The sequence below is a fragment of the Pipistrellus hanaki genome (genome assembly GCF_964339955.1).
Source record: "Pipistrellus hanaki genome assembly, chromosome: 1".
NCBI classification, from domain to species: domain Eukaryota; kingdom Metazoa; phylum Chordata; class Mammalia; order Chiroptera; family Vespertilionidae; genus Pipistrellus; species Pipistrellus hanaki.
Genome location: NC_140503.1, coordinates 183,052,076 through 183,067,389, shown reverse-complemented (window position 1 = coordinate 183,067,389; position 15,314 = coordinate 183,052,076). Strand labels below are relative to the sequence as shown.

Here is a 15,314-nt window from a genome sequence, read left to right as displayed (position 1 = left end):
TATTAACTGATACATGCCACAGATAAAGCTGTATAAAGACTAAGGCTACTTAGGGGACGGGATGGGGGGATAGATATACAGAATAGAAGAAGAAATAGACAAATGAAGAAGTGTAGTGGGGGGGGGGGGGGGATCTCAGCCATTCCCTGGCCCCAGTCATTCAAAATTGCTTCATCTAATAATACTTGGAAATGCCCCTCTGGCCCCAATCTGTGGGCCCCCTGCCCGCTCCCAGGAACCTGCTCAGCACCCTCACTGTCACCAAAGGACTTTCAGACCTGCCCACTGTCCCAGCCACCAGCTCCCATCGGACTAGACTGCTCTGGAGTCATTTCACCAGTACTTCCCCCTGCCTTGCCCTCCCTCCCGCTTCTTCTTCTGGCTCCCTCCCCTCCTCCCCTCCTCTGACCTCCTCCCCCCTACTCCCCCCCCCCACCCCCGCCTCACTAACCCCACACACATCCCTTGACATTTCTGCAGCCCCTATTCATGCCTCTCCCTGTTCCCGCATGCCGGGCTGCAGAAGGTCCAAAGACAACACTGTCTCCTTGACGCTTGGCCAGACCTTCTCGGCTACCTCTCGGTTCTTCTGTGCATCTCCAGCAGAGAGACCTGGTTCTTTATGGAACCACGGGTCTCATCGGAACACAAACCCTTCCCATTCCCCTGCTCGCAGGGGACAACCGCCCAGGACTTTATGGAGAAGAGAGCCTCCATCCCACAGGCACACCCCCAACCCCCTCTCCTGCAGGTCAGCCGCATTTTAAGGTCTCCCCTTTCCTCTTTCATCCTGTGTCTAAGAGAAGACTAATAGGATACAACAGTTAAGATGTTGTAGGTGGTACTTCGCAGAAGACGTTTCACTTTAGTGCTCACAAATCCCCCTCCTCTCACAGATGAGGGACCTGCCGCTCAGACTATGGACTCACATTGCCCAGCTGACCCCAGCGCCACCCAGACCCTGGATGCCCAGCTGCAAGCAGGTGACAGGATTGGTGGAGACACGTCCCCAAGGAGGCAGCAAGGCTCCTGGGCATGGACTGAGCCGTCATCAGGAGAGGGAGAGGGACACTCTCCTCCCCAGCCATGCTCTTCCAACCATGGCCTTCTCCTGCCAGAGCCTCCTTCTCTCCCAGCCACACCGAGGGCCCTTCTTCCGGCCCCGCCACGGCCGAATGCTTCTCTTCCCTTCCTGCAAAGACATGTGCTCGCACCCTCAGCCTTTCATTTCCTTCCCGCCCACTCCTCCTTCACCACGTGCAACCTGCCTCCCCCACACACCCCCACCCCGTCACCACAGCCGGCTAAAGCCGTTCTCAACAACATCCCGTGAACAAACCCAACCTGGGTGGTCATCAGCTCACACCTTCCTGAGACATCGGGGCATGCTGACACCCTTCGCCTTAGTGGTCCTGCCATGGGGGCCTCTGTTTTCCCTTCTCGTCCTCCCCTCAGTCTCCACAGGACACACCTGCCCCGTGTCAGCAGCTGTGTCCAGGGACACACCAAGTCCAGATCGGGGAAGCACACGTCCTAAGCGGAGAGTCCAACTACTGAGTCGTGTGCTCCTCAGAGCCACTCTGGGAGGTCAGCGACACTAGACACCTTTCACAGAGGGAACACGCTAAAATTCCGCAACTGTCCCATCTCTACCTCTGAGACAGAAAAACAGTATTTATTAAAAGTAGGTTTACAGTCGTGAGCATGCGAAACACGGAGTTTACCCTTGTATTATTACTGTATTATTTTCCACACAAACAACTGTAAACCTATTTTTGCCTGAGCCTGTAAAATACAGGGAGTACTGTACATTAGAAAGATGCTAAGAGAATACAGAGGAACTCTGGCTTAAATGACAATTTAGGCAGAGAAATCCTGATGTATGATGGGGTGGGGGGGATGAACAGCACACGTGAAGAAAAACATACTTCAGAATGACCTCAGTTGCCTCTTCTGTAAAATGGAAATTATAATAGTATCTACCTCATCGATACTATTGCAGAGCTGTGAGAATTAAATGAGTTCTTGCGAAGTGCTTAGAAGAGTGTCTAACCTGTAGTACGGTATCTGTAAGTGTTTGCTACATAAAATAAGTAGCAAAAACAACAACAGCCGAAACTGGTTTAGCTCAATGGATAGAGTGCCGGCTTGGGGACTGAAGGGTCCCAGGTTCGATTCCGGTCAAGGGCATGTACCTTGGTTGCGGGCATATCCCCAGTAGGGGGTGTGCAAGAGGCAGCTGATCGATGACTCTCTCTCATCGATGTTTCTAACTCTCTCTCTCCCTTTCTCTCTGTAAAAAATCAATAAAATAAAAAATAAAAAAATGCTTTGACGGCTGATGCACAGGTGCATGCAGCAGGATGGGGAGGTGCTCGATCGGGGTCAGCTCATAAGGAACCCGCAGCCCTGTGCTGAGAGGTCTGGCCAACAGGGACACACATACACACACACACACACACACACACACACACACCAGTCCCTGGGGCCGGCACCTGTCAGTGGGCAGGAGGAAGTGCCAGAGCCCCACCCTCCTGTGAGCGCATCACACATCACTGCAGAAGCCTCAGAAAACACTGACAGCAACAGAGGGCCAAACGACCCTTTACCCCCAGCCCCGGAGGACATCACTGCTGCATCACCGACTTTTCCAGACTTTGCTCTGGGATCCTGGACCACCCGCCAGCTCTCGCAGCCCTGGAGCCTCAGGCTACGTACACTCTGCTTCCAGGACACCCACCTCCACCCACCGCCTGCCCCCAAGACTAAAGGCAGCTGTTAGATGCAGTCCATCGATACAGAAAAGGGGGTGACTTTTATAGTGAGTTTACTTACACCCCCTAAGTCCATGTTCCGTGATATAGAATTATGTTGCTGTGCTAGTATTTGGGCTTATGGATGCAAATACCTTGCTATGAAGTTGGAGGATAAACGTTCAAATTCAGGTTGCTCCTTCCTGATATTATCCATCCCACCAGCAAGCACTGATGAGACACCCAGCACCGCGGCTTCCAAGTTCTGGAAGGGATGAGGGTCTCCTCTGGAGGGGTTCACAAGAGCGTGGTGGATGGAGAAATTGGGGGGATGATCCGGCATCGAGTAATGATGAAGCCAGGGAGCACGTGGCGGGCTGGGGAGGAGCAGCGGCTGGGCCAGGAGAGGCTGAAGACGTTTCGGGGAGGAAGTGATATTGGGATTTGGTTTTTAAAGGATAAGTAGGACAGTTTCCTGTGGAGAATGTGAAGAAGAGTTCTAAGCCGAGAGGAGAGAGGGATGGGGGAAGCATTGATTTAGAGAACGGAAAGAAATTCATTATGACTGAGGTTCAGAGTGGTGCAGGGGAACTGCAGGAAATGACACAAAAAAGGCTGAGACCACCCTAACCAGTTTGGCTCAGTGGATAGACGGCAGCCTACAGACTCAAGGGTCCCAGGTTTGATTCCGGTCAAGATCATGTACCTTGGTTGCCGGCACATCATCAGTAGGGAGTGTGCAGGAGGCAGCTGGTCCATGTTTCTCTCTCATTGATGTTTCTAGCTTTCTATCCCTCTCCCTTTCTCTCTGTAAAAAAAAATCAATAAAATATATATTTAAAAAAAAAATAAAAAGGCTGAGACCAAGTTAGAAAAATGCTTATATGCCAGACTAAGGAGTTTGGTTTATTCTTAGTGGATCTAAGCGGGGAGTGAGGAGTGCTGAACTGAGGTTTGTTTTCAAAAAGATTAATGGCCATGTGAGGGGCAGGTGCAGACAGGTGGCCAGCTGGGAGACTGCTACAGGAGTCCAGGTGAGGACCCGGCTGGCCCAGCTCAGTGGTTGAGGTCCATCCTATGAACCAGGGGGTCACGGTTCGATTCCCAGTCGGGGTACATGACCAGGCTGTGGGCTCAATCCCCAGTGTGGGGCGTGCAGGAGGCAGTTGATCAATGATTCCTCCTCATTGGTGATTATTTCTATCTCTCTCCCTCTTCCCTTCCTCTCTGAAATCAATTTTTAAATTTTTTTTAAAGAGTTCAGGTTAGGGATAGTGAGGTTGTGAGCCCAATAAGTAAGGTGGGAGAAGCAGGGATGCCAGAATATTAGGAGGCAGAGTCCACATGACTTTGTGGTCAGTTAGAGCTGGTGATTCAGAGGGGAGAAGCAGGTAGGGAGCCTCGGGGATTTTGAGTTTGAGTGCTGCAGACAGATACCGGACTCCTGAGGGAGGATCAGGTTTGAAGGCAAGGCTGGGAATGCTGGTGGAGCTGACTATTGGACACCAGGTAGATATGTTTGCAGGGAGCTGCTCAAACTCAGACATGCTCAGCACTGTCTTTATATAGTTCAAGAGGATTCTGCTTTTCAGAAGACATTACAGTATAGTTAGTAGTACATGATTCCAGACACACCTCGGGGTTAACGCTGAGAGGTTAGGCGGGAGCGAGGAAGAAAAGGGTGGAAAATTTAAGAAACCCATCCTAGGAAACCCCGAGTTAACAGAAAAGCCACATACACCCCAAACACCTTGCTTCTTCACACCTGGCCCTCACACTCTGGTTAAGCAGTTAATTCCGAGAAAGGACACACAGCACAGTTTATCTCCACTTCTTTTCAGAATTCTTCCGAGGAGAAAATTACTTCATGATGATTGATATGTGCTATATATTATTGTTAACTGCGGCCCAAGAAGAAATATTCAAGATCATTGCTCTTTTCACGTGAAGAACCCTCCTTGGTCTCGTGAGGGCATCAAAATGGTGTGTCTTATTTGCTACCTAGGTTATAACGTGTCTGCAGGTAGGACGTGTATCCCGTATTTCTTTTCTTCTTGCTCTGGAGGCTCTGACATCCCAATAGCTGGCAATCCTGGAGGGTTCCCGGCCAACAGTTATTTTAAATTTCAGGCAAGATATAGAAGAGTAACCACAGGCAAAGCATTGTCATGATCTGTCAGAGCTGCAGGATGCCAAACAGGCTGGTTCCATTCTGGACTGGATAGTTCTGTCTTGCCTAATAGGAGGTGATTAGAAGCAGACTGGCCAATGCAAGTGATGGCAAGAGTATAAAAAAGCGACTTTAAATAGAAAGATAGAAGGTTCTAGGAAAGAAAGGTGTCAAGTTAATTAACTTTATGGAAACTTAAGTAAACAATGTAAGCAACAATTGGCGAGACTGCTAGAATCTCTTTGCCCACATAAACTTTTTAAGACCTTATGGAATATGCCACAATATTTTGAGTATTGTTGGGATGTTTTAATATAACCATCAATGTTTCATATAGTTCAGAGCACAACTTCAATGTCAGGCAGACCCGTGTTTAAATGCCAGTTCTGTGGCCCCATGCAAATTCATTAACCTCTTTGTCTCCACTTCCTCGCCTGTAAAATGGGGGGACACTACAGTAAAATAAGCTCTCCCCTAGATTGCTGTGAAGACTGTAAAACACTCATAAAGCACTCAGCATAATATCTGGCCCAATGTAATCGCTAAAACAAGTTATTTAGTTAATTGTTTGTGCCTTTAAATATAAGAATTCTAAAATCTTTCCATATTAAACCCTATTTCCTCCACAATAGATCCTTAGTTTTTTCAACCATGCAGTCTCTAATTTGTTATAAAACTCATCTAGAAAAAAAGGGTTTAACAGAGATCTTTTAAATATTAGTGGTTTTTACAGTTTCTTTAGGTTAATATACCAGGTTTGGGGTGTATTTTTGTTTTGTTTTGTTTCATTTTATCCTTGGAGGAATTCAATAAATATTCCAAGAACTCAAAAACTAGTAGACAATTAAACTTGACTATAGTGCATAAAATATCACAGAACTAGAGAAATAGGATAATAGCAGAACCACTCTTTCTCTTGAAACAAAACAGTATTTTAAATAACTATTTTTTTTAATTTTTGTACATATACCATTGCCCACCCCCTCCCATTCATGCCCTCCCTCCCCAGAGCTTTGTGTCCATTAAATAACTATTTTTAAAAATAATTTCGTGCTATCTATCAATTACCACAGAAATGCAGGCAGAGTCCAGACTAGCAAACTACTTGGGACAATGTTTGCTGAGCATCTACTATATGCTACATAAGGTGCTAAACACAACAGATGTGAAAGTTAAAAAACACAGCTACTGTATTTACCCAAGAGAAATGAAGGCCTCTAGTCACACAAAGACATGTACAAGAATATTAATAGCAGCTTTATTTGTAATAGCTGAGAACTGGAAACAACCCAAAAGTCCATCAACGGGTGAATAGATAAAAATCTGTGGTATGGCCAGACAATGGAATTCTTCAGAGTAATAAAAAGTGAAATATTGGTGAGACAAAATGGATGTACTGTGCGTGGAATCTCATTTCTCGAAAGTCTCCCATCTCGAACAATTCGCTTCTCAACCGGAAAACCCTTTCATGTTGTTGCTTGTGTGATGAATCACGCACTCTCAAGTGACAAAAGAGAGAATGCACAAACGTGAGTCCGTTTATCACTGTTAAAATCTCAGGATATTGTGCTGTGAATATTTTCATGGGTTATTTTTTATTTTTATTTTTTGTTGCTGCTTATAATTATTGTTACATTTTCATTTTTTACTGTACATTTCCTTTCCTTTTGTTAAATTTTCATTTACATTTCAGGTCCTTTTTGTTTTTAAAGTGTTTATTTATAGGTTAAACAGTACATTAGACATGTACTGTATATAAGAAAGGTTAAAACAGGGAATCATTTGGGGGTCTGGAATAGATTAATTCAATTTACATTATTTCTAATAGGGGGAAAAAATGATTGAAACAGCCTTCTGGAACCTTCTTGAATTAAATTCAAGGAACAAGACCCCACTGTATTTCAAAATACTCTGCTGGATGAAAGATGCTACAGCATTTTAAAAAGAACACATGCTATATATGTTTATTCTAGAATTCTGGTATATCTGGACTAATCTATAGTATCAATAATCAGATCAGTAATTACTTAGGGAGAGTGGGAATGAGAGGGGAGGTATGAATTACAAAGAGGTATGAGGATATGGGTATGTTACGAGGTGATGGATATGTTCATTATTTTATGGTAGTGATGGTTTCACAGCTATATACATGTCATAATTTATCAAGCAATACAATTTAAATATAGGCAATTTACTGCCTTATTGATTATACCCCAATAAAGTTGAAAAAATATGGCCCCTGCCCTCAGGGACCTTGAAACCTGGGAAGTGTTGGAAACTATGAAATTCTTTGCTAGAACTTTGGTGTTCTAAATCACAGACTTAAAAAAGAACAAACAACAAAAAGAGTGAAGGAGAACAATAGGTACAATGGCTAAACAAAATAACTTAAGTAAATAATGGGCCAATCAATCAACTCTCAGTTAAATGAAGGCTCTGCCTTAGGATTTATTCCAAGTGAGAGAGAACTCATCCATTCATTTGATTCATCCAGTATTATATGAATTTCTGGTTAAAAAATAAATTGAACATCCCCCCTCCTTCCCCCCAACTGATGCCTGATCATATCTTCTTCTTTCTTCCTTTCTCATCCCGCCTTCTTTGAGTCAGGCATGATAAAGCTCAGTGAAGACATACCCTCCTCGGCACCAACAACAGGTAGCCTAGCACATGGCAGGGGCCCCATGACTTTGTGAATGAGCCAAGGAATGAAAGAGGACATACATGAATAGGAGGGGCGTAGGCTAAGCAGGGAGGAGGCCTTCCTGGGGTCTACTTTCACAATATCCAGTCACAGCCATCGCTTTTTCTTGGCTACACTATTTCAGAGAAGAGCTGCGGCTGGCTTATTTGTGCCATACCAGGGGGACACCGGCATGCCAAGAGTCTCCAGGACCTCAGAGGCCCCGCTTCCGCTGCCCTTGGTTCCACCGCCATGTCGCAATCCTCAGAGATGCTCATCACTACTGTCAGCGACCCTCCTCAACCACAGAGATGGTAATCATTGGATGTCACTGCAAATCTCGACTTGTTTTCTCAAGCAGCAAAAGAGAAGAAGGAAGGCACTTTAACCTAGATTTCAGTTCTTGGGTTTGCATGGTTAACACTTACTAGTAAGTAGCACTTTGCATCTGCACTACGGATTCTGTGTGCCTGGGTCTGTGTGAGTGTGAATGTGTGTGCATGTGCCTGTGCCTGTGCGTGAGTGTGAGTGTGAGCGTGTATGTGCGTGTCCCGAGGCTCCCCAGCGGATACTTCAGGTGCTCAAGATGCATTTGTTCTTTAATGACACTTCAGAGCTTTATGAAAGTGGAAACAACTACAACCACACAAACACCATCTCTTATCAAGAGGAACTTGGGTAGATACACTTTGTAAGTTTCTGGTGGGTGAGAGCTACAGACAGCAAGCAAAGCACAATAGAAAAGTCCATTTCCGAAATGCGTGGTGGGTGGCAGTGACAAGTCGCAGTGCAGACACACGGTGACGAGCTCTGTGGCTTGTACGTGTGGCACGCACCTGCTGCTGCAGCACCGTACCCCTGGGCCAGTATTCCGGTCATGGTCACGTGGATTGAAGAAGGGATGCAGAGGCGTGACAGCTCTGGAAGCGGAAGAGTCTGTGACCATGGCCCCACTGCCTCACCCTAGGAGGCTGAGCTAGGACTTACAGGCAGGACTGGTCTGGGCAGTAGAGAATTTGAAAGGCTCAAAGCCTCTAGGGAGTTTTACCTCCACACGACCCACACCAGAGGAGTTCCTCCACTAAGAAAAACCCCTCTCTCTGCTTATCTGATGTTAATGGGAGGCAAGTATGAATTGGAAACATGATCGATTTAAAATGGAACTGAGCTTTGCTAGGGTCCTAAATGGGGGGGGGGGGGGAGGGCGGGGGGATTAACCTGATCTTTTTTAAAAATATATTTTATTAATTTTTTTTACAGAGAGGAAGAGAGAGAGATAGGGAGTTAGAAACATCAATGAGAGACAATCATCCATCAGCTGCCTCTTGCACACCTCCCACTGGGGATGTGCCCGCAACCAAGGTACATGCCCTTGACCGGAATGGAACCTGGGACCTTTCAGTCCGCAGGCCGACGCTCTATCCACTGAGCCAAACCGGTTTCAGCTAACCTGATCTTTAAGTGAGCTTCTACTAAACCATACGGAAGGTTTCTCCAGTTCTCTCCGTGGTAAAGGGATCGCACTGCAGTCTGCTTTCTAAATATCTCTGCGTGTTATTCAACTGCACGTCTGAGCAGCTTCCCTGCACTGCTTGCTGCCCCAGAGGGAGCAACAACCCCTCCTAGTTTTCCCCCAAAAAATGTAAGTGGCTGCGCTGGGAAAGTTCCTTCTTTTGCTTCTAAGGGGATCTTGGGGAATGAAAGGGGGAGTGAGTGGGAGAGTGAGGAGGTGGAAATGGGGACAAGGAATCACCATGAGAACACTGGCCAGAAAGAGAAAACATGAACCTTCGATCGAAGTCCCGAGTAAGAGAAGATGAATTGGCCATCAGTTCTCCTCTCAGTAACACATTCAAAGAGGAATACACAGAATTGCCTAGTTCTGTGGATTTCTGTGGGCTCAATGGGTTCAAATCACTGCTTTTATTAGGGTTTCTATAGGAATATTCACTTTGTGTTATAATGGATCAATTTCTGGAAAACTTCTGTAGCACAGCCCCTCAAGTGGAAACATTCTAGGGATAAAATCATCATCATCATCATCATCATCATCATCATCATCATTATTATTTTGGTTAATCCTCACCCAAGGGTATTTTTAATTGTTTTCTTTTTTTTTTTTTAAGAGACGAGTGAAAGGGAGGGGGAGAGATACAGAGAGAGAGGGGCATCGATGTGAGAGAGACACATTGATTGGTGGCCTCCCATGAGCCCCAACCAGTGCTGGGGATCGAGCCTGCAACCGAGGTACATGCCCTTGACCAGAATCAACCCAAGACTCTTCAGTCCATGGCCAACACTCTATCCTCTGAGCCAAACTGGCTAGGGCTAGAGATAAAATTATTTTTAAAGCAATTTCATCCATGATCTGAATGACATCAAGGAAGTTCCACTGATATGTTTTGAAGTGTGGTGACAGCATTACAGTTCTACTGAAGATAATGAAGGTGGGGGAAGTATGAGTCAGAGTTATTAGGGGATGGTGGGTCCATGGGGTCATTGTACTATTCTGGCCTCTCTTGATATGTCGGAAACTTTCCATGATAAACATCAAAAATACTTCCTCCCATCACACTTTTTGAAATTCTGATCAAAATTGTAGTTGGGTTTACTTACAACAAATTTTTAGGAGACTACAGAAAGAAATTTACCATTTTAAATTGGTAAAAAGTGGGGATGTGCACATTACTTATCTACTATTAGTAAAGCTTTGGCCAGGCTGTGGTAATGTGCACCCTGGATTCAGAAGAAGAAACAGCAATCACTGATGTTTACACAACCGTCTCAGAGGTCATGTTTACATGCCTCTTGCAACCATCGATCTCCATAATTAATTATATATACTACTGACCCTGATGAAATCATGAGCTATTCAGCATCTGCATTTTGCAAATGTGGCACTAAGGTTAAACCAATTGACCAAGGACAAGTGATGACCCAGAACTCCAAGCTGCAGAGCTCTGTTCTTTATTGGCTATCCCAGCTGGGGGCCACGATTGAACTATCCGTGCACTCTCAGTTTGCTATTACTGATGCATTTAACTCTCCAACACTCTAGTAAAATTAATCCGAGTTGCAGAATATATGGACACTCCAAGAGATGCCCCTCGATGCCAATACAAATCCCCACAGCCCAAGAGCCAGGCCACTCACTGCCAGCCCAGCAGCACCTGCAGTGAGGGCATAATCTGTTGAATTTTCTCTTACTTGATCCCTTCACCTCCCTTCCAGCAGTGCAGGTAGCACATCACACCACTGTGATAGCAACCAGTCTTGGAAGGCTTTCGAGGAAACCTGTAGGAGTAACCGTAGTAACTACACTGAGTATATCTGAAACCTCCATATGACCAAGCACAGGCTTTCAAGTGGATTCAGAAAGAGAGTTTCTATTGGCTTTTGTTATCTATTCACTAAGGTAAATTAGGTCAAACCATAAGAAACTGCCATTTTTGTAAGTCAAAAATGAACAAAATACTGGTGATTTCAAATGGTATGCACATTTAGTACCTTTTATTCCTTCTCAAATGTCTCACACTCTGAAATAGAATCCACCTGTACTTTTTCTAATTACTGCATGTCATGTTAGGAAGACTCTTTTGTTGTTGTTGTTGTTGTTTAAAGTATTAAAAATAAAAACAGTATGGCGTTTCCTCAAAATATTAAAAATGGAACTGCCATTTGACCCAGTAATACCACTTCTAGAAATATATCCCAAGAAACCAGAAACACCAATCAGAAAGGATATATGCACCCCTATGTTCATAGCAGCACAATTTACAATAGCTAAGATTTGGAAACAGCCTAAGTGCCCATCAGCAGAAGAGTGGACTAGAAAACTGTGGTACATTTACACAATGGAATACTATGCTGCCATAAAAAAAGAAGGAATTCTTACCATTTGCAACAGCATGGATGGAACTGGAGAGCATTATGCTAAATGAAATAAGCCAGTCAAAGAAAGATAAATATCACATGATCTCACTCATTTATGGATAATAAAGGACATTATAAACTGTTAGTGAGACTCTTGTTGGACATCTGATGCCCACAGCAGAATGAATGATTCACTGGTACAGGCATGTAGTGGGGTCACCACCAGCACCCAAACGGTCAAAACTCAACCAATATTTGGTGTGGACAATCCAGGAAAATATTAGAATTTGAATTTAACACAGCCAAATTAAAACATTAGACAGTTAATCTAGAATAACAGCATTTTGTTATTGTTGTCATTTTTTTTATATCAATACTATTTTGATTGCCAAGTGATGTTTCACGGATGTCATGATTGTGAACTTCATAATTTGTAAACTTTTTAAAATATATTCTTATTGATTTCAGAGAGGAAGTGAGAGAGAGAGATAGAAACATCAATGATGAGAAAGAATTATTGATTGGCTGCCTCCTGCATTACCCCTACTTGGAATAGAGCCTGCAACCCAGGCATGTGCCCTTGACCAAAATCAAACCCAGGACCCTTCAGTCCATGCTCTATCCACTGAACCAAAATGGCTAGGACCAATTTGTAAACTTTTAATTCCTTCTTGGGAAAGGAAGCAGGTCACCTTGAATAGTTTGTGTCCTGAAATTTAAAAAAATCTTATACTATGTAGACAGGATATTAAATGAAGTCAGGAATCAACTCAAATCTCCCCACATGTTTCTATTAACCTCCCTACACCTCCTAACCCCTTCAGCTCTTTTAGTCAACATTTCTGTAGCATCTGCTCTAGTCCTCAGGAATTGCCAACTGAATGGGAAGAGATGACTACTCACGGGCAGTGTGAAAAGCTCATCACGAACAGCATGCAGTGGAACACCAAGGTAGAAGCAGTTAATTCTTCCCAAAGAGGAGTCAGAGAAGACTGCACCAAGGAGGTGCCTCTTTGAGCTGAGCCTTGACTCATGAATAAGGGCTTTCTCAGCAAAGAGAGGAGAAAAGGGAACATCGCAAGTAAAGACGTGTAGCTTCCAGCCAAAACCGGTTTGACTCAGTGGTAGAGCGTCGGTCTGCAGACTGAAAGGTCCCAGGTTTGATTCCCGTCAAGGGCATGTACATTGGTTGTGGGCACATCCAGGGCAGGGGGTGTGCAGGAGGCAGCTGGTCGATGTTTCTCTCTCATCGATGTTTCTAGCTCTCTATCCCTCTTCCTTCCTCTTGATTTTCCTGTGGAAAATCAATAAAATATATTTTTTTAAAAAAGATGTGTAGCTTCCAAAGAGCACAGGGAGTATGGGGATTGGATCACAGTGTGACAGTGTGTTCAAATGCACTGAAGGACACAGGGGGCAGAGGCAGGAAAGGAGGCAGGGAGGGCGGGATGGGGCCAGACTCTGAAGGGCTCTGTATATAATGCTAAGGGGATGTCCTCAATCATCAGGGCAATGAAGAACCACGACCTTCAATAATTCTATGTTGTCATGCATGGGCCCAGACTGTTAAAATAGAAAGCGGAGCCTGGCTCTGTTACTTGGTATGCTATTATTTTTTCAGAGGAAGAAATGCTGGGTAGCTTTTAAAAATATAAATAGCCCTAGCCAGTTTGGCTCAGTGGATACAGCACTGGCCCACAGACTGAATGGTCCCAAGTTTGATTCCAGTCTAGGGCACATACCTGGGTTGCAGGCTCTATCCCCAGCCCCAGTCGGGGAGCATGAGGGAGGTAATCAATCAATGTGTCTCTCTCACATCAATGTTTCTCTCTCTGTCTCTCCCCCTTTCTCTCACTCTCTCTCAAAATTAATGGGAAAATATCATGGGGTGAGGATGAATAATTAAAAAATAATAAGTTTAAAATAGAAATAAATGGACAAATCACCTTACTTTGTTTTCATATATTTTATATCTCATTAGATTAAGAACCAGCAGTACTCTAACAAGAGTTTATTGCTTAAGAGCAAAGACTCTGAATACAGAATGCCTGCGTTTGAATCTCAGCTCTGCCACTTACTCCCTGTATCTCCTTGGAGAAGTTACTTAATGTCTTTGTGCTTTATTTAGTTTCTTTAGCTACACAATGGGACAAATAATAGCCCCAGAACTTTATTAGTTTGTGTTGGAATTAAGAGTCAATTCATGTTAAGCCCTCAGAACAAGGATGACAAATGGTAAGGGCTTGATACATTTAACTATTATTATTTTTCAAATAGTGCTAGTCCTCTTAGGGAAAATAAAAGCAAAAGCCACTAATTTTGTTTAAGGAAAGACCCTCACACCTACCATCTAAAAGCCAGGAAAGATCTTAGAATTAATGTAAAATTTGACTGTGTCTTATAAATAAAATGGCATGAATGAAATTCTTCCTTGGACCATGACAAACATCAGTTCCCTAAAATTACAGGAGGCCATAATAGAAATAACCAGTATCTACCAATATCCACTCTTTTCAACAACAACAAAAATTAACCTTTACATCATGGGCCTTAAAATTCAGTTTTGAAAAAAGGACGGTTAATGCTTCATGTGACTGTACTATTTTTAACCTTTGGGGGTGTTATTTTAGCTGTCATACAGTATGAAACCAATACTGAATCAGCAAGCAGCTATATTAACACTTCCTCTTTACGTTAGAAACAGTTCATCTGATAACTCACACCTTAACACAACAGAGCAGAGAGCACCTTTGGTTAAAAATGTCTCTTCCTTGGAAGTATAATAATAATAATATTACAAAAACACGCTTTACCAATTCGTTAGGCTTTCTTGATGGCTTCGAGTATATAAAGCTTCACTTTATATAGTGAATATAAAGATTAATATAAGCCAGCCAAAAAGGACCACAAAGTTAGCCGGAAGCAGTGCAGTACGGCCGAGGCTGGGTTCCGGGCTCTGCCACATCCTGGCTCTACAGCCCTGGACGAGGCTCTCCATCCACCTCCTCATCCTTCAGTTTCCTCTTCTGTAAAATGGGAATGCTAACTGCATTTACCTTACAAAGTTAAGATGATTAAAGTTAATACTTACAAAGCACAGAAGACCATGGTGAGCACAACGGAAGTATTTGGTAAATTTAAAACAGCCAACAAAAAAAAAACCTACAATAGGCCCCCCCATCCTTCTGTTCCTCAGACCAGAGCGCGATCTTGATTTTCACTGTGCAAAGGGTGTGCGGGCACTCAGGAGGACCAGGAATATGTTGGCCATTGTCTCTGTTTTTAAAGCAGGATTATCTTTCTTCTTAACGTGTTTTTTGAATCAAACAAACAGAAGAGCTTATAATAGTCTATCTGCATACAAATGGCCTGGCAGGATTGGTATCTTCGTTTACAGATACGAAATAGAGACTCAGAGAGTTTCAGCAACTGCCCACTGTCAGAGCCAATCAATGAGAGACCCAGAATTCGGAGTAGATCTTTCTGGCTTCAAAGCCCATTTCCCTCAGGAAAATGCCTCCTTATAGTTTGATAAACAGCATTGAATGGACTACTAGATCTGATTACTACAAATTTACCTCTCTAATTCCAACTCCTCACTTGTGCTGGATCTTGCATCTCTGACTACTTAGCAAGATATCTCTCCTTATGTCTTCCCCTTTCATGATTTAATGATTCAAAATAAACCCATCCTATCCAGCCTTAAACCTGGATCCCACTTGGTTATTCAACAGTCATTTATGACTTACTACAGGTCAGCTAATGGGCTAAGGGAGATAGGGAGGGAGGGAATGGGGGAGGGAGAGAGGGAGGGACGGAAGGAGGAAGTGAAGGA

The 15,314-nt window shown here is 43.9% G+C and overlaps 1 protein-coding gene across 2 annotated transcripts in view; it reads right to left on the bottom strand.

Moving 5' to 3' along the window:
- Window positions 1–15,314, bottom strand: part of TEC (tec protein tyrosine kinase) — a 112,987-nt gene that overhangs the window by 40,213 nt on the left and 57,460 nt on the right. The gene's annotated exons all lie outside the window — the stretch shown is intronic.